At 36.4% G+C, this 20,831-nt stretch overlaps 1 protein-coding gene and 4 long non-coding RNA genes across 5 annotated transcripts in view; 2 read left to right on the top strand and 3 right to left on the bottom strand.

The window, feature by feature from the left end:
- The first annotated feature begins 2,041 nt into the window (after positions 1-2,041).
- LOC131017666 (uncharacterized) lies at positions 2,042-3,542 on the top strand. Its single transcript, XR_009099762.1, has 2 exons — positions 2,042-2,920; positions 3,281-3,542. It is a non-coding gene; the product is annotated as an uncharacterized LOC131017666 (long non-coding RNA).
- A 1,189-nt stretch (positions 3,543-4,731) lies between these two features.
- Positions 4,732-20,831, top strand: part of LOC131017521 (disease resistance RPP8-like protein 3) — a 34,230-nt gene continuing 18,130 nt past the window's right edge. Inside the window, exon 1 of the mRNA XM_057946294.1 lies at positions 4,732-4,913. The gene's annotated coding sequence lies outside the window, so the exon portion shown is untranslated. The remainder of the gene's footprint in view (positions 4,914-20,831) is intronic.
- Positions 7,049-10,536, bottom strand: LOC131017630 (uncharacterized). Its single transcript, XR_009099714.1, has 3 exons — positions 9,722-10,536; positions 7,862-7,943; positions 7,049-7,259 (listed from the first exon to the last, which is right to left on the bottom strand). It is a non-coding gene; the product is annotated as an uncharacterized LOC131017630 (long non-coding RNA).
- On the bottom strand, positions 11,653-14,629 carry LOC131017624 (uncharacterized). Its single transcript, XR_009099703.1, has 3 exons — positions 14,310-14,629; positions 12,450-12,531; positions 11,653-11,847 (listed from the first exon to the last, which is right to left on the bottom strand). It is a non-coding gene; the product is annotated as an uncharacterized LOC131017624 (long non-coding RNA).
- On the bottom strand, positions 16,149-19,244 carry LOC131017627 (uncharacterized). Its single transcript, XR_009099710.1, has 3 exons — positions 18,896-19,244; positions 17,036-17,117; positions 16,149-16,433 (listed from the first exon to the last, which is right to left on the bottom strand). It is a non-coding gene; the product is annotated as an uncharacterized LOC131017627 (long non-coding RNA).

Genomic DNA, 20,831 nt, shown 5'->3' on the forward strand with positions numbered 1-20,831 from the left:
TTTGTGTCCCTAAAGACAAGCAGTTGATAAAGGAAATTCTGGATGAGGCACACTGCACGACCTACACGGCACATCCTGGAAGCACCAAGATGTATCAAGATCTTCGAAAAACATTTTGGTGGAGAGGCATGAAGAGATCGATAGCTGAATATGTTGGAAAATGTATGACGTGCCAACAAGTGAAGGCCGAACACCAACGACCGTCTGGATTGTTGAATCCATTGGAGATACCCGAATGGAAATGGGAACACATTACAATGGATTTTGTAGTGAGACTTCCGAAGACAACACGCAGTCACGATGCAATTTGGGTAGTCGTGGATCGACTTACTAAGTCAGCACACTTCCTTGCTGTAAAGATGACTTATTCGATGGACCAATTGGCGAGATTGTATGTGCAAGAGGTGGTGAGACTACATGGAGTGCCAGTATCCATTGTCTCTGATCGAGATCCAAGATTCACGTCCAGATTTTGGAAAAGTTTACATACAGCCATGGGAACGAAGCTCAATTTCTCAACAGCATATCATCCTCAAACAGATGGGCAATCTGAAAGGACTATTCAGATTCTAGAAGACATGCTGCGAACCAGTGTCATTGATATTGGAGGTAATTGGGAAACTCACCTGCCCTTGATCGAATTTGCATATAACAACAGTTTTCAAACAACCCTTGGCATGGCTCCATACGAAGCGTTGTATGGAAGAAAGTGTCGATCACCATTATATTGGGACGAAGTTGGTGAACGAAAAGTATTGGGCCCGGAAATCGTTGAGAGAACGGTTGAGGTCATTGAGAAAATAAAAGAGAAGATTAAAATGGCTCAGAATCGACAGAAATCATATGCTGATCGCAGGCGAAAGGAATTACATTTTCTGGTTGGCGAAAAAGTTTTTCTCAAAGTAGCACCAATGAAAGGAGTCCTACGATTCGGCAAGAAAGGAAAGTTGAGGCCTCGATTTATAGGACCTTTTGAAATCCTCGAGCGCATAGGAGACGTAGCCTATCGTTTAGCTTTAACTCCAGAATTGTCGGCTGTCCACAACGTGTTTCACGTCTCCATGCTACGAAAATATCTGCACGATCCTAGTCACATCGTTCATCATGAAGAACTCCAAATCAATAAGGACCTCACGTACGAAGAGGAGCCGAGTGTCATACTAGATCGAAAGGTAAAGGTTTTGCGAGGTAAAGAAATACCCTTGGTAAAAATCCAGTGGACTAGGCACGGACCTGATGAAGCTACTTGGGAACGTGAGGAAGAAATCCTAGCTCGCTATCCCCACTTAGAACCAAGTAAGTTAAATTTCGAGGACGAAATTTTTTTTAGTGGGTATGGTTGTGACAGCCCGAAACCCATTTAATTATTTAATTATTTTGCTTGATTGTATTATTTAAATTTTTAACTATTTTTTTTTTTATATCATGAAAAGAATATATTTATATAGCAAGTTCGTAAATGGTATAGTCGCGCCCCTAGTTAGATAAATAATTTTAGATTTCATATTATTAATTTAGCAAATGAAATTTTTTTATGCTTAAAGATTGGGCCATAAATATTTATTAGCAATATTTGGGCCTTATTAGGCATTTATTTTCGCTGGGCTTTATTTTTAGCAAAAGACCACATATTTAGTAGATTACACAACATTTACGTGTTTTTCTCCTCAGTCACACATCCGAACTACCCTCAGCCGAAATTTTCATCTTCAGTCACCTAAATCTTTACTTGAGCAATCCTTTTAACTTGCATTTGACTATATATAAGCTCATCCATCATTCTTTGTGACCTCACACCCAAGAAATACAGATACCAACTCAGCAAGCAGATTTCTCTTTCCGGTAATTTCATTTTCCTGCTCTTTCACAGTATGATAAGTTCTTTTCACGATTTATAATTCAGCAAAATCCAAGTTTTTCTCTTGTACAGCCAAAACTCCCACAAAAGAAATTTTAGTTTTTAAAATCCAAACTTGCATACATATCATTGATTTTATTTTCTGTATTTCCATAAGGAAGTACTAATTACACAGAAAAAGAAAAAAAAAATAGAAGAATGAACTGGAAAGGGGGTTGTGGCTTAGAACAGGGGGGAGGAGCGGTGGAGCAGCAGCGCCGCCGCGCGCTGTGCGCCACGGCAGCCGGAGACAGGAAGAAGTACAGCAGCAGCGCCGAAGCTGGGACGGAGGGAGGCGGCCTGACCAACCGCTGCTCTCTGTCGCGGGACGGCGAGGGTGGCCGCGCTGTCGGCTGAAGAGAGAGAGAAAGGTGAGGGTGGTGTTGGGCAGGAGCAGGCGACGGTTGGCGGAGGATGAGGCCGGAGGAGGAGTCAGCCGCGGCTTGGAGCGGCGAGGAGAAGGGCAGAAGGGGGGAGAGAAGTCGATGGAAAGGGAGAGAGGGAGAGAGGTTAAGGAGAGGACAGGGGGAGGCAGAGTCGCGGCCTCCGGCGGCGGCGTGCCGTCCGGTGGCGGCGGCAGGAGGCTGAGAAGAGGGGAGGGGGCAGGGCACCGAGAGGGAGAGAAGAAGAGAGGGAGTGAGGCTGCGTGAGATGTGTGTGTGTATGGTGGGAGTGTGATTAAATTAGGGTGAAGGAAAGAATGGGCTTGGGCCCTAGGATTGGTTTTAATTTAAGATGGTTGGGCTCAGTATAATTAGTAGCTGGGCTTCAGATTTTAATTTTACTCTAATTATATTGGGTTTGGTATTTTTGATCACTAACCCAAATTTTTTTTATAAGAAGCATACATTTTATTATTTGATTCATTAGATCAATTATTTTATATGGTCTTATACTTTAAATTATTTTCTAAAAGTTCAATTAGGCCCTTATGTTTTGTTATTCGAATTTATCTGACTAGGTGCGGCGCGACTAAGACGTGAATTTTAATTTCTCACAGTTAATTTCAAGTTCAAGTTACAGGTGTGGGATTTATTTCAGTACATGATGTGGTTAATCTTTGTCCATTTTAATATTATGTGTTTGCCATATGTGTTGTAAATTCAGTTATATCGCTAGGGGCCCGCTCAATGGGTCCAGGACTTCACCGTCCTTGGTATGCCACAATGCGATTTCATGTTACAGTTAGGGTTGCAACCTATTCGCCAGGGGCCTGCTCAATGGGTCCAGGACTTTAAAGTCCTTGGTATGCCACCGTGCGAATTTCAGTTATCAGTACAGTGCAGTGCGTATGTGTTGACCATTTTATTAACGTGGACAATTATTGCATGTTTCCCACACTGAGTATATTTCATATGCTCATCCCATATTTAACATTTTCAGGTAACTAAGGTTGGAGACGCGTGGAGGATCGAATGGGCGCGTCAAGTAAATATTTTTGAAAATATAATGTTGTAGTTACACCTAACCTTTTGCTTTGTACAGTTTTCGAAGTCTCAAACTACTCTTGAGATTTTGGTGTAACTTATCGAGTTTAGTGTTATCATATTAGCTTCCTATCATGGCTGGCCTTCTTTTCAAATTATTTCAAATATTTTATTTAAAAATTTATTTCTTTGAAAATAAATCCAAATCTTTATTTTATGTTATTTCCGCTGTCAAAAATTATTTAATTTCATATTTAATACTTTAATTAGATTAGGGTGTTACAAACTTGACTTGCAATCAAACTTTGAGAATACCTTAGCACTTCTTATGAAATTGATAAGGTGTTTTCGGCTTGGGATGAAGTGCCCATCAAACTCTAGAATGTCATTAATTCCTTTGTAATTAATAACCAATCTAGGTTTACCTCTTTTGATCTCGCCATGATTTCTTACCAGAAATTCGAGACTACTGGAATGCGAGTTTCCTGGCTCGATCAATCGCAAATCAAGATGTTCATTGGTTATGCTTCTCATATCCTGCTGATCTTGAGTGTTCATCAGGATTGGTCTGAATCACACAAACTCATGCTCCTTACCGGTTTTAACCTTCAAGGTTGCTTTAAGGTGATTCTTGTCCCAGCATACCAAAGGATCCTCATGATAGCATTTCTGGATTCTCCTTTTTCCGTCGACTATGGACACATGTTCTTCTTCCCTAATATCTTTGTGTGATATTAAGGAGACTTTAAGGATTTGAGTTTCTTCTTCAGAGAGATCTGCAAACTCCTTTATTCTGCATTTGAGCAGAACATCTCTGAATATTCGTTAATCTTTCATTTGTGGACGCCGAAGTTTGCTTGCTGCGAAAGAACACAAGTGATTCCAATCAAACATGTCTCAAACCTGACCAAGTCCCTCAACAAACTACAATCTCGAAGAAGTGTGCAAAGCTAAGGCTTTGAGAAGCAACAACAAGATGATACAACTCAATCTGATCAGACTCAATTCTCCGTTAGGAGTAAATTTCCTAATGCAATTATCTTTATAAACGCACCCTAACAGTTTTATTGATTCCTTTTTAAATTTTAATTATAATAAAATGAATAAGTCTATTTCATAAATGCAATTAATTAAAAAAATTATTCAAAACTATATAATAATATCTATATATTTTATTTTCATCGTACAAAATTACATATGTTAAACGTGCATAGCACATTCCTTCTGTTAATTTTAATTAAAAAATAATTATCAAACGCATAATGCATGTGGGTTATTTAAATATCTTTAAACTTTGTTTTTTATCCCTTCAAAATTTATGTGTGAAATAATAAGTCAACACTTCAGCTGGCTCGGGAATCGGGATAAGCTCGTGAGTCGTGATACTATTATTTTATTTAGACATTCAGTATAATTATTCACAGATTTCAACTAACATTTTAAATCCCCAATTTCAAAAAGAAAAAACACGAAATTCACTATTTAGAGCTCCAAATCTAATCACAGTAAATACCGCCGGATTCCGCCGCGCCGTTCGCCGACCGTTTCTCGCTCGGAGCCACCACCTCCTTCCGACGGCAGCAGCTAAGGTATGCTATCTTAACTCTGGTTTACTGAATCCAATACCTGTCTTTTTTTTCTTGTCGAACACAAATTTACAATGCTTGCTTACTTGCTCTTGTCAAAATGGAATCAGAATTAGTTGTATCAATTGAAAATATGATAAGTTAAGAAGAAGAATATGAGTCTTTCACAGTGTGATTTATCGATTACTCAAGCTCCTCTACAAGCAGCAAGGCCTATTTCTTTTTATGATTTTTCTTTCTTTATTTTTTTGCCAAGAAAAATAGACTTGAACTTGTGTTTGTGTTGAATTATTCTGTTTGTGTTTGTTTTGAAAGATCAATAATCCTTCTTCGTTTTAGCTTCGGTGTTGAATTGTTCTGTTTGTGTTTGTGTTTTTGTTTCTTTTGAAGCTCCTCTACAAGCACCTCATTTGTTGAAAATTAAGTATTTCAAGTATTTTATTGTTTCTATTTAACCTACCCAATAAAATATATATTGAAGTGTCCCACATTCGATTGGAGATAGTGGCATGAGCCAGTTTATATGGTGAGACAACCCTCTACCTTATAAGGCCTTTTAAGGGAGGAATGAGCCCAATATCCATTTTTAACATGGTATCAGAGCCAACTCAATCCAATGATGCCCCCCCAATATCGTTGTCAACAGATGGCGATTGGGATAGACCACGCTGCGCGTGCGGGGGGTGTATTGAAGTGTCCCACATTGAATTGGAGATAGTGGCATGACCAATATTCATTTCTAACAATATATGACTTGTTGAGTTTGACCATAATTGTATATGTGGCTTTGTGAGATTTCTAGTTTATGATCCCTCCCAACTCTGTTCTGACTTGTTCAAATATATCAAACTCTACCTTAATCAAATAACTCTCAGCTGTTTAGAGACAAGTAAAGATAAGGAGAGAGAGGGAGGATTAAGAAGTAGTAAGGCAACACCTTGTTTCTTGAGAAGAGCAGTAATTAAAAAAAAATACTCCCTCCGTCCACAAAATAAACTCCCATTTGATGGTCGGCACATAAACTAAGAAAGCTGATAAAAGTGTCATGAGTGAAATATAAGGGTAGTTAACTAAAGTGATAATATACCAGCTTAACCAGCCACGCCTCTTGTTTATCTCTCGGAACCACTCAGCTTGTTTATTTCCTACACCCGGAAGATTAGCCACCTCTCCACTACAACGGATGAAAAAAAAGCAATTTAGTTAATTCATCACAGCCTCTTTCTCAACACCTCTCCACTAATCTGTCCCTTCATCACAGCCTCTTTCTCAACACCTAAAACCGCTGTTTCAACGACGACAGGTTCATTGGCAAATTGAGAACTTTCCACCGGCCCATCGCCCGCCACGACTGCCTTACTCTTAGGTGCCACATTAGGCCTCTCACCCTCTAAATCAGCTTCATTCTATTCAGATTCTGCATTTTCTTTCTCGGCACCAATAATAACCGGTGTTAATTCATGCAGGATAGTCATGACAATATCAACGGTGGAAGATGCCTCCCCATCAGCACTTGCCTCCATGGGGGCTTTAGTCTCCGAAGCTGCACATGCCGGCACATCGGTAGTACTGGGCTCCACCTTGGCATGTACCTCAACGTCTGCATTAGTCTCCATTCCTGCATCCGCTTCCAATCCGGCATTAGCATTGATCTCATTCATGTCCACATCCACATTGGTTGGAACATCGACATTCTTCTGAATAACGAAACTTGAATCTATATTGGCATCCAAGTTAAAACACCTATTGGCATCCAAATCCTTGTCAACATCAGTAAGACTTTCACCATCCCTCTGAGGCCCTTCTTGGTCTACCAGAAGCTCATTCCTCTGCCCGAGGTCATGCTTTTGAACGAGGTCTTTCTGACTCACATCAACATTATAAAGCCGTCCTTGATTATTTTCCTTCCGAGCATCAGCTTCCTCGTACACTTGTTCGAATTCGTTTGCCATTTCCTCAACATTGTCATCTTCCTCTTCTTCATACCAGTCTTCGTCATTGCGCTTATGTCACACCCCAATTCTTGAAGGAATAAATATAATCGAGGTGTGAATAATTCATAGAAATAAACAAGGGAAATACCTTGTTAAAACCCGAAATAGGATAGAAACTCGGGCTATGCCCCTTTGGATCATAAGTTTTGTTTCATGCTTCTGACAACCGACATTCATTGACATAAATTTAGTAGTGAAGAGTCTAAGCTCGGTCAAATATATCATTTGAAATTTAACATGAAGATCTTAAGTTGGGAAAACAAAAGACTGAAATGAGTAATTGCTACAGCGGAAGTCTAACATATGAATTTTAACTCTAGCCTCAGCTCCGTCCCGTCAGCACCAGCCAGCCAACCTGAAAACATTTGAAAGTATTTTTGGGCTAAGTACTAATGTACTTAGTGGGCATGCATTTTCATAAACATTTCATATTTTCGTAAGAGCAGTTTATCCAATTATACTTGACATGACTTAGAAGGTTTTAAAATGAAAGAAGTACTTCTAAGCATGTTAAAACATTTTCTTTCATTTGTGCGCACATGTCACACTCCCTTTCTGTTACTCGCTGTGATCCCGGACCTTTTAGCCACCGACGGATCCATATCTCCCGCTTTACTTGAACTGAGGGCGTAACCCAGTCAAGTTCCCATTTGGGACCCAATGCTCCGGAACACATCCCGTCGAGCACCCTTATAACGCCTCATACATGATTAGTGCCCGAATGGAGATCAACCCACCGAGTCAGCTAATAGGTGTACACAATTCTCAAACAACGTGTTAGGTCATAAGAGAACCTCGATCGATTAACTTATGCGAGCCTTAAACAGAGCAGAGTGCACAAAATATTTTATTGGATAAACAGTTTTCATTACATTAAATAAACAATTTGCATTTCATTGAAAACATTTAGAGCTTAATAACTCAATCATACTTTGTACATTTGGAAAGTAAGCCCACCTGGATAGGCAAAGCCTGAAGATCATACACATATAAACCTGTCTTGGAAAAGTAGCGCTAATCCTCCTGGTCATCACAAAGCCTACAAGAAATTCTATTCTTAATAGGTCTCGTGAAGCTAACTTAATATCTTAGGGAAAATACTTAACATTCTATAATTCGTCACGCCGGGTTTCAAAATTTAATGAATAAATACTTGAAAACTAAATTTCTTGAGTTAAGGACACCAACAATATCCTTACTCGATTTTCTTTTAGTGTTTTAGAGTTCTAGCATCCATAATTCGTTCCATTAAAGACAATCGAAAACCAACATAACCTCGTGACTAACCACATAATATCACGTAATCACGTAAACAATAAATAGAAAGAAATAAAATCCTCAAGTTTAGTATCATTAAAATCACAAGTTCACATGAACATAAAAGAAATCATGCACCATTTTATAACATTCTATACATTTCATTTTTTTTCTTCATGTAAATAAATAAGAAATTCCATTATTCATTTATAAATAATAAAACATTTTATAAAATCCATTGAGATGAAATAAAACATTTTAACCATTTAAAATCCATACTCAAAAAGCCTTGAAATATAATAAAAATGAGGGTTTAATCCCAAAATTTGTTTTCATTTTTAAAGTCCATCAATAAATTAAATAAAAGAACGGACCTCATTTAAAATAAATAGTCCCAACCTTAAATATTAAAATTTAAATCAAGAGATTTAAATTCACTAAAATAATTTAGTGAAAATTCAAACACATAGGCAACACAATCACATAAGGCACATAAGAATCACAATCAAACATCATTAAAACATGCTCTGGTTTTACACTGGTTCAACTTCAAAATTTAAACTGTTCTGACTCCGACATCTCCTGGACTCGAGACTCATACTGAAAGAAATTTCTTCGAGTCTAGTTTCATTTAAAAAAAAATAGAGTCGAAAGCTCCAAGTGGTTTGAGAGATATGACGTTTTTACCACGATCTACCATTTCTGGCAGTTTTGTGCAACCGAAGATTACAATTTTTGAAAAATAGTAAACGTTGTCAAACTGGGCTCAACTTTGGTGGATATCTAGCTAACACAATAAGGTTGATACCATAAAAAGTTGGAAAGCTAGATCACATAGGAAGCTACTTAAATGAATAACTCTTTCCCCTGTTCTCTGAAATTCTCGGTAATAATGTGCAGTTTAGGTTTTGCATTTTAAAGAAATATCAAACGAAGTTTAAATAGCTTGAAATTTTACCAGGGTACTCAAGACTCATGTAGAAACTTGCTATAAAATTTTCAAAGCTATTAGACATCGACAAACCATCGATCACAGTAGGTCAGTAGGCCTACGAAATTCTCCAATTTATATTTAAAACTTATATATCTTAATAATATCTCTAACTTGAATATAACATCATAATTCTCAACAACAACTCATCCCAAAACTCATTTCATCACTTCTAATCATCAATCTAAACCATCACTTAACATCATAGCATGCTCAAGAACTCATATACCCACTCAAATCTTCAAATCAACATCATATAACAAAATCACATATAGAAACACATATATATCATCTTCTTCCTCAAACTAACATTTTTCATTTTTCACTTCTCAACCTCAAGCTTCAATCTCATCCATCATTAATCATCTAGATCATCTCATAAACTCAAATCCATCATCATATAACTCAAGCCAAGTCAAGAAAATAAACAACAAAATTCGTAGGGTTTCAAGCTCCTAATTTTCGAAAGTTTCATAAAAATAAGTTGGGTGATTTCCTTGCTCAATCATGATCATATACTCACTCACATATCATTAATATGATCTAATAAATAATCTAAGATCACTTACTCAAGGATTTAAAAGGTGATCAAGACTTTGCTCCAACTTTGATCTTAGCTCTAGCTTCTTGAATTTGATGAGATATGATAGTATTTGATTGGATTGGATGGTGGATTATCTCATAGTAGTGTTTGATGAAGCTTCTCTAAGCTTTCTTCAATGGACATCAATGGAGGAAAAGAGAGTATAGAGAGAGAGAGGGGAGGCCGAGAATTGAAGTGTGAGGGAGTGAAGTGATGAGCTTTGTCTTGAAATGGAAGAATGATTAAGGACAAAGCATTATTCATGATTAAAGCTTGGTTCCCTACCACCTTAGCACACTAATCCTATCTTCACTCATCACACTTCCACTCATGTTTATTAGATAAAAATAAGTTAGTGGTAGGGAAAAGAAAAAATTAGTGGTGGAAGAGTAGGTGGATAAATTAGGTGGAGAAATTAGGTGATTGAATAAAATAAAAAGTCTTCCGGGTTGTACTATGAAAACTGTAATAATCGTTCAGTGTTTGCTTAAATAAATAGCTCGTGAAAATACTTGAATGCTAAATTAAATAAATATGCAATGCATATAAATTCAATAACTACATTTACAAATGTTTTTGTAAATCATTTTTGTTGGAATTAAAAAATAAATTCATTTTCTTTATATCCGGCGTGAATCATCTTACTTCTAAGTTCGAAAATAAATTCTAAACTTAATATAATTGGGCGGGGTGTTACATTCCTCCCTCCTTATAAAAATTTCGTCCTCGAAATTGCATATCTGGGTCATCTAGTTTGGATACTAGACTTTCACTATCAGTGCACCTATATAACTTGATGCTTATCACATTTTCTAATCGTGAGAATGCTACGTCTCATGTCTCGAGAACTGTTGACAAACGAACTCATTCTAATCATACTATGCTTATCGTGATGGAAGCAAAATCTTATTGTGAGAACTACATAGTGAGATTCTATACATTGGGATGACGCTCTACTCAAAGTAAAAATCTTAATTGACAATCACCGAGATCTTAGTTATGTGGGCTGGCCAGACCCAGCACAACGAATCACTCAGTCAAATGGGAGCTTCGCCCCCAATCATGTCAACTTCTTATCTCTTATAAAGCTCTAAGTCAACTTCTAACTTAAAGCACTTACTTCTAAGTACTTCAATCATAAATCTTTGGTATCATATAGGTCCATTCTATGTCGTTCTAGCGGTGCTATCACGACTAACATTCGTAAGGCATTATTGGGTGGTTCTCAAACGATTTGTAAAAGAACTCATCATTCTAATCATATAGGCAGTGAACCTAAAATGATAACATAAAGCTTTCTCATCATTCATTCATACATACATACATACATATATTTGCTTTCTTTGAAATTTTGAGTCATATGGACATTAAATGTCCCTTTCATGAAAAACTTTGTTTATGCCGGAAAGATTCAAGGAATCTAACTCGACCATACATACATACATACATTGATTCGTTAAGGGCTCGGGTTGTCCCAAACACGAAATACATTCATTGAGTCGTTATGGGTTCGGGTAGTCCCAAACACGACAAAAAGCATTCACATAGCATCGTAAACATAAGGCGCACATTTTCTTGAAAACTTTCATAACATCTGAAATACATATATGTATATTTTTGAAACTATTATCGTACCTTGGTTGCGGCAGTGTGACGGTGAGCTGAGGGCTACTGACATTCTTAGAAGTCTAGAGATACTATTCTAGACTCAACATCAAAAGCTTATGGTTATCAGAGTCATGAAAGAAAACTCATGCTCTGATACCATTCTGTCACACCCCAATTCTTGAAGGAATAAATATAATCGAGGTGTGAATAATTCATAGAAATAAACAAGGGAAATACCTTGTTAAAACCCGAAATAGGATAGAAACTCGGGCTATGCCCCTTTGGATCATAAGTTTTGTTTCATGCTTCTGACAACCGACATTCATTGACATAAATTTAGTAGTGAAGAGTCTAAGCTCGGTCAAATATATCATTTGAAATTTAACATGAAGATCTTAAGTTGGGAAAACAAAAGACTGAAATGAGCAATTGCTACAGCGGAAGTCTAACATATGAATTTTAACTCTAGCCTCAGCTCCGTCCCGTCAGCACCAGCCAGCCAACCTGAAAACATTTGAAAGTATTTTTGGGCTAAGTACTAATGTATTTAGTGGGCATGCATTTTCATAAACATTTCATATTTTCGTAAGAGCAGTTTATCCAATTATACTTGACATGACTTAGAAGGTTTTAAAATGAAAGAAGTACTTCTAAGCATGTTAAAACATTTTCTTTCATTTGTGCGCACATGTCACACTCCCTTTCTGTTACTCGCTGTGATCCCGGACCTTTTAGCCACCGACGGATCCATATCTCCCGCTTTACTTGAACTGAGGGCGTAACCCAGTCAAGTTCCCATTTGGGACCCAATGCTCCGGAACACATCCCGTCGAGCACCCTTATAACGCCTCATACATGATTAGTGCCCGAATGGAGATCAACCCACCGAGTCAGCTAATAGGTGTACACAATTCTCAAACAACGTGTTAGGTCATAAGAGAACCTCGATCGATTAACTTATGCGAGCCTTAAACAGAGCAGAGTGCACAAAATATTTTATTGGATAAACAGTTTTCATTACATTAAATAAACAATTTGCATTTCATTGAAAACATTTAGAGCTTAATAACTCAATCATACTTTGTACATTTGGAAAGTAAGCCCACCTGGATAGGCAAAGCCTGAAGATCATACACATATAAACCTGTCTTGGAAAAGTAGCGCTAATCCTCCTGGTCATCACAAAGCCTACAAGAAATTCTATTCTTAATAGGTCTCGTGAAGCTAACTTAATATCTTAGGGAAAATACTTAACATTCTATAATTCGTCACGCCGGGTTTCAAAATTTAATGAATAAATACTTGAAAACTAAATTTCTTGAGTTAAGGACACCAACAATATCCTTACTCGATTTTCTTTTAGTGTTTTAGAGTTCTAGCATCCATAATTCGTTCCATTAAAGACAATCGAAAACCAACATAACCTCGTGACTAACCACATAATATCACGTAATCACGTAAACAATAAACAGAAAGAAATAAAATCCTCAAGTTTAGTATCATTAAAATCACAAGTTCACATGAACATAAAAGAAATCATGCACCATTTTATAACATTCTATACATTTCATTTTTTTTCTTCATGTAAATAAATAAGAAATTCCATTATTCATTTATAAATAATAAAACATTTTATAAAATCCATTGAGATGAAATAAAACATTTTAACCATTTAAAATCCATACTCAAAAAGCCTTGAAATATAATAAAAATGAGGGTTTAATCCCAAAATTTGTTTTCATTTTTAAAGTCCATCAATAAATTAAATAAAAGAACGGACCTCATTTAAAATAAATAGTCCCAACCTTAAATATTAAAATTTAAATCAAGAGATTTAAATTCACTAAAATAATTTAGTGAAAATTCAAACACATAGGCAACACAATCACATAAGGCACATAAGAATCACAATCAAACATCATTAAAACATGCTCTGGTTTTACACTGGTTCAACTTCAAAATTTAAACTGTTCTGACTCCGACATCTCCTGGACTCGAGACTCATACTGAAAGAAATTTCTTCGAGTCTAGTTTCATTTAAAAAAAAATAGAGTCGAAAGCTCCAAGTGGTTTGAGAGATATGACGTTTTTACCACGATCTACCATTTCTGGCAGTTTTGTGCAACCGAAGATTACAATTTTTGAAAAATAGTAAACGTTGTCAAACTGGGCTCAACTTTGGTGGATATCTAGCTAACACAATAAGGTTGATACCATAAAAAGTTGGAAAGCTAGATCACATAGGAAGCTACTTAAATGAATAACTCTTTCCCCTGTTCTCTGAAATTCTCGGTAATAATGTGCAGTTTAGGTTTTGCATTTTAAAGAAATATCAAACGAAGTTTAAATAGCTTGAAATTTTACCAGGGTACTCAAGACTCATGTAGAAACTTGCTATAAAATTTTCAAAGCTATTAGACATCGACAAACCATCGATCACAGTAGGTCAGTAGGCCTACGAAATTCTCCAATTTATATTTAAAACTTATATATCTTAATAATATCTCTAACTTGAATATAACATCATAATTCTCAACAACAACTCATCCCAAAACTCATTTCATCACTTCTAATCATCAATCTAAACCATCACTTAACATCATAGCATGCTCAAGAACTCATATACCCACTCAAATCTTCAAATCAACATCATATAACAAAATCACATATAGAAACACATATATATCATCTTCTTCCTCAAACTAACATTTTTCATTTTTCACTTCTCAACCTCAAGCTTCAATCTCATCCATCATTAATCATCTAGATCATCTCATAAACTCAAATCCATCATCATATAACTCAAGCCAAGTCAAGAAAATAAACAACAAAATTCGTAGGGTTTCAAGCTCCTAATTTTCGAAAGTTTCATAAAAATAAGTTGGGTGATTTCCTTGCTCAATCATGATCATATACTCACTCACATATCATTAATATGATCTAATAAATAATCTAAGATCACTTACTCAAGGATTTAAAAGGTGATCAAGACTTTGCTCCAACTTTGATCTTAGCTCTAGCTTCTTGAATTTGATGAGATATGATAGTATTTGATTGGATTGGATGGTGGATTATCTCATAGTAGTGTTTGATGAAGCTTCTCTAAGCTTTCTTCAATGGACATCAATGGAGGAAAAGAGAGTATAGAGAGAGAGAGGGGAGGCCGAGAATTGAAGTGTGAGGGAGTGAAGTGATGAGCTTTGTCTTGAAATGGAAGAATGATTAAGGACAAAGCATTATTCATGATTAAAGCTTGGTTCCCTACCACCTTAGCACACTAATCCTATCTTCACACATCACACTTCCACTCATGTTTATTAGATAAAAATAAGTTAGTGGTAGGGAAAAGAAAAAATTAGTGGTGGAAGAGTAGGTGGATAAATTAGGTGGAGAAATTAGGTGATTGAATAAAATAAAAAGTCTTCCGGGTTGTACTATGAAAACTGTAATAATCGTTCAGTGTTTGCTTAAATAAATAGCTCGTGAAAATACTTGAATGCTAAATTAAATAAATATGCAATGCATATAAATTCAATAACTACATTTACAAATGTTTTTGTAAATCATTTTTGTTGGAATTAAAAAATAAATTCATTCTTTATATCCGGCGTGAATCATCTTACTTCTAAGTTCGAAAATAAATTCTAAACTTAATATAATTGGGCGGGGTGTTACATTCCTCCCTCCTTATAAAAATTTCGTCCTCGAAATTGCATATCTGGGTCATCTAGTTTGGATACTAGACTTTCACTATCAGTGCACCTATATAACTTGATGCTTATCACATTTTCTAATCGTGAGAATGCTACGTCTCATGTCTCGAGAACTGTTGACAAACGAACTCATTCTAATCATACTATGCTTATCGTGATGGAAGCAAAATCTTATTGTGAGAACTACATAGTGAGATTCTATACATTGGGATGACGCTCTACTCAAAGTAAAAATCTTAATTGACAATCACCGAGATCTTAGTTATGTGGGCTGGCCAGACCCAGCACAACGAATCACTCAGTCAAATGGGAGCTTCGCCCCCAATCATGTCAACTTCTTATCTCTTATAAAGCTCTAAGTCAACTTCTAACTTAAAGCACTTACTTCTAAGTACTTCAATCATAAATCTTTGGTATCATATAGGTCCATTCTATGTCGTTCTAGCGGTGCTATCACGACTAACATTCGTAAGGCATTATTGGGTGGTTCTCAAACGATTTGTAAAAGAACTCATCATTCTAATCATATAGGCAGTGAACCTAAAATGATAACATAAAGCTTTCTCATCATTCATTCATACATACATACATACATATATTTGCTTTCTTTGAAATTTTGAGTCATATGGACATTAAATGTCCCTTTCATGAAAAACTTTGCTTATGCCGGAAAGATTCAAGGAATCTAACTCGACCATACATACATACATACATTGATTCGTTAAGGGCTCGGGTTGTCCCAAACACGAAATACATTCATTGAGTCGTTATGGGTTCGGGTAGTCCCAAACACGACAAAAAGCATTCACATAGCATCGTAAACATAAGGCGCACATTTTCTTGAAAACTTTCATAACATCTGAAATACATATATGTATATTTTTGAAACTATTATCGTACCTTGGTTGCGGCAGTGTGACGGTGAGCTGAGGGCTACTGACATTCTTAGAAGTCTAGAGATACTATTCTAGACTCAACATCAAAAGCTTATGGTTATCAGAGTCATGAAAGAAAACTCATGCTCTGATACCATTCTGTCACACCCCAATTCTTGAAGGAATAAATATAATCGAGGTGTGAATAATTCATAGAAATAAACAAGGGAAATACCTTGTTAAAACCCGAAATAGGATAGAAACTCGGGCTATGCCCCTTTGGATCATAAGTTTTGTTTCATGCTTCTGACAACCGACATTCATTGACATAAATTTAGTAGTGAAGAGTCTAAGCTCGGTCAAATATATCATTTGAAATTTAACATGAAGATCTTAAGTTGGGAAAACAAAAGACTGAAATGAGCAATTGCTACAGCGGAAGTCTAACATATGAATTTTAACTCTAGCCTCAGCTCCGTCCCGTCAGCACCAGCCAGCCAACCTGAAAACATTTGAAAGTATTTTTGGGCTAAGTACTAATGTACTTAGTGGGCATGCATTTTCATAAACATTTCATATTTTCGTAAGAGCAGTTTATCCAATTATACTTGACATGACTTAGAAGGTTTTAAAATGAAAGAAGTACTTCTAAGCATGTTAAAACATTTTCTTTCATTTGTGCGCACATGTCACACTCCCTTTCTGTTACTCGCTGTGATCCCGGACCTTTTAGCCACCGACGGATCCATATCTCCCGCTTTACTTGAACTGAGGGCGTAACCCAGTCAAGTTCCCATTTGGGACCCAATGCTCCGGAACACATCCCGTCGAGCACCCTTATAACGCCTCATACATGATTAGTGCCCGAATGGAGATCAACCCACCGAGTCAGCTAATAGGTGTACACAATTCTCAAACAACGTGTTAGGTCATAAGAGAACCTCGATCGATTAACTTATGCGAGCCTTAAACAGAGCAGAGTGCACAAAATATTTTATTGGATAAACAGTTTTCATTACATTAAATAAACAATTTGCATTTCATTGAAAACATTTAGAGCTTAATAACTCAATCATACTTTGTACATTTGGAAAGTAAGCCCACCTGGATAGGCAAAGCCTGAAGATCATACACATATAAACCTGTCTTGGAAAAGTAGCGCTAATCCTCCTGGTCATCACAAAGCCTACAAGAAATTCTATTCTTAATAGGTCTCGTGAAGCTAACTTAATATCTTAGGGAAAATACTTAACATTCTATAATTCGTCACGCCGGGTTTCAAAATTTAATGAATAAATACTTGAAAACTAAATTTCTTGAGTTAAGGACACCAACAATATCCTTACTCGATTTTCTTTTAGTGTTTTAGAGTTCTAGCATCCATAATTCGTTCCATTAAAGACAATCGAAAACCAACATAACCTCGTGACTAACCACATAATATCACGTAATCACGTAAACAATAAACAGAAAGAAATAAAATCCTCAAGTTTAGTATCATTAAAATCACAAGTTCACATGAACATAAAAGAAATCATGCACCATTTTATAACATTCTATACATTTCATTTTTTTTCTTCATGTAAATAAATAAGAAATTCCATTATTCATTTATAAATAATAAAACATTTTATAAAATCCATTGAGATGAAATAAAACATTTTAACCATTTAAAATCCATACTCAAAAAGCCTTGAAATATAATAAAAATGAGGGTTTAATCCCAAAATTTGTTTTCATTTTTAAAGTCCATCAATAAATTAAATAAAAGAACGGACCTCATTTAAAATAAATAGTCCCAACCTTAAATATTAAAATTTAAATCAAGAGATTTAAATTCACTAAAATAATTTAGTGAAAATTCAAACACATAGGCAACACAATCACATAAGGCACATAAGAATCACAATCAAACATCATTAAAACATGCTCTGGTTTTACACTGGTTCAACTTCAAAATTTAAACTGTTCTGACTCCGACATCTCCTGGACTCGAGACTCATACTGAAAGAAATTTCTTCGAGTCTAGTTTCATTTAAAAAAAAATAGAGTCGAAAGCTCCAAGTGGTTTGAGAGATATGACGTTTTTACCACGATCTACCATTTCTGGCAGTTTTGTGCAACCGAAGATTACAATTTTTGAAAAATAGTAAACGTTGTCAAACTGGGCTCAACTTTGGTGGATATCTAGCTAACACAATAAGGTTGATACCATAAAAAGTTGGAAAGCTAGATCACATAGGAAGCTACTTAAATGAATAACTCTTTCCCCTGTTCTCTGAAATTCTCGGTAATAATGTGCAGTTTAGGTTTTGCATTTTAAAGAAATATCAAACGAAGTTTAAATAGCTTGAAATTTTACCAGGGTACTCAAGACTCATGTAGAAACTTGCTATAAAATTTTCAAAGCTATTAGACATCGACAAACCATCGATCACAGTAGGTCAGTAGGCCTACGAAATTCTCCAATTTATATTTAAAACTTATATATCTTAATAATATCTCTAACTTGAATATAACATCATAATTCTCAACAACAACTCATCCCAAAACTCATTTCATCACTTCTAATCATCAATCTAAACCATCACTTAACATCATAGCATGCTCAAGAACTCATATACCCACTCAAATCTTCAAATCAACATCATATAACAAAATCACATATAGAAACACATATATATCATCTTCTTCCTCAAACTAACATTTTTCATTTTTCACTTCTCAACCTCAAGCTTCAATCTCATCCATCATTAATCATCTAGATCATCTCATAAACTCAAATCCATCATCATATAACTCAAGCCAAGTCAAGAAAATAAACAACAAAATTCGTAGGGTTTCAAGCTCCTAATTTTCGAAAGTTTCATAAAAATAAGTTGGGTGATTTCCTTGCTCAATCATGATCATATACTCACTCACATATCATTAATATGATCTAATAAATAATCTAAGATCACTTACTCAAGGATTTAAAAGGTGATCAAGACTTTGCTCCAACTTTGATCTTAGCTCTAGCTTCTTGAATTTGATGAGATATGATAGTATTTGATTGGATTGGATGGTGGATTATCTCATAGTAGTGTTTGATGAAGCTTCTCTAAGCTTTCTTCAATGGACATCAATGGAGGAAAAGAGAGTATAGAGAGAGAGAGGGGAGGCCGAGAATTGAAGTGTGAGGGAGTGAAGTGATGAGCTTTGTCTTGAAATGGAAGAATGATTAAGGACAAAGCATTATTCATGATTAAAGCTTGGTTCCCTACCACCTTAGCACACTAATCCTATCTTCACTCATCACACTTCCACTCATGTTTATTAGATAAAAATAAGTTAGTGGTAGGGAAAAGAAAAAATTAGTGGTGGAAGAGTAGGTGGATAAATTAGGTGGAGAAATTAGGTGATTGAATAAAATAAAAAGTCTTCCGGGTTGTACTATGAAAACTGTAATAATCGTTCAGTGTTTGCTTAAATAAATAGCTCGTGAAAATACTTGAATGCTAAATTAAATAAATATGCAATGCATATAAATTCAATAACTACATTTACAAATGTTTTTGTAAATCATTTTTGTTGGAATTAAAAAATAAATTCATTTTCTTTATATCCGGCGTGAATCATCTTACTTCTAAGTTCGAAAATAAATTCTAAACTTAATATAATTGGGCGGGGTGTTACAGCTTACCCCCATTGACTTTATTCTCAAGCCGAGCCAACGACCGTTGGATGCCCTTAAGGCATGCCAACTGCTGTTGCATTCCCTTAAGGCATTCCAACTGCTCTTGCATGACCTCCTTCATCTTCAATATAAAAAAAAATGATAGGATAATATTAATTTAACAAACGGATGTTGCTGTAATTTATAAACGTCGATACTTACAGATTCACAACAACATCTCCTATGAACAGCCGCCTCCTTATCTTTCTGCTGCCTCCTAGAGCTTCTTCTTTGTTGTTAAACCGATTGCTCACGTTTTTCCTCTTCATCAACAGTAATCACACGACGCCTCTTCTTGTTGGCTGGACTTATCGGTTCACCATCGTCGTCATCAATGACCTGCGGTTCCAACAACTTCAGGCATTCAAACAAATCATCGATGGAAACAGGGCATCCAATATTCAGATCTATTCTTTCAGCAGCTATGCATTCCCGCTCATGGTCGTCGAATACCATCGACCGCTACACATAAATTTAATACACACAATGCAATTTTAGTTGTTACAATAAAAAATATAAGAAGATAAAACAACTTGAAACATAAAAATTACTTACAATTTCATGTCGAATAGTGGGTTTGAAATATTGAAGCAACAAATCACGATGATAAAATGTATCTGCTGACCACCTCAAAATCCGTGGGTACAAAGTTTCAGCATCAGGTGGCCTTGAGGTACAGAGCTCACCGAGAAGATGATAGACTTCATAGCAAAACACTTGAATAACAAAAGTCAACCCGCCGCATGCTCTTCACCACGCCGCCGCCTCAGCGCCGATTTCTCTCTCTCGATTTCTGCTTCCGATTGCGTCCAGCGGAGCCTAGCCTCGGCCGCGCCGCCCTGGATCTGCATCACCGCTGGATCTGCAGACTGCACGGGCGCTGCAGATCCATGGCGGCGGCGTGGTGAAGGACGGGGCAGCGCGGTCGAGGCCTGGCTCCGCTGGACGTGATCGGAAGCAGAAATCGAGAGAGATCGAGAAAGAGAAATCGTTGCTGAGACGGCGGCGTGGTGAAGGACGGAGTTGACTTTTGTTATTCAAGTGTTTTGCTATGAAGTCTATCATCTTCTCGGCGAGCTCTGTACCTCAAGGCCACCTGATGCTGAAACTTTGTACCCACGGATTTTGAGGTGGTCAGCAGATACATTTTATCATCGTGATTTGTTGCTTCAATAATTCAAACCT

Source organism: Salvia miltiorrhiza, chromosome 3 (assembly GCF_028751815.1).
Source record: "Salvia miltiorrhiza cultivar Shanhuang (shh) chromosome 3, IMPLAD_Smil_shh, whole genome shotgun sequence".
Lineage (NCBI taxonomy): Eukaryota > Viridiplantae > Streptophyta > Magnoliopsida > Lamiales > Lamiaceae > Salvia > Salvia miltiorrhiza.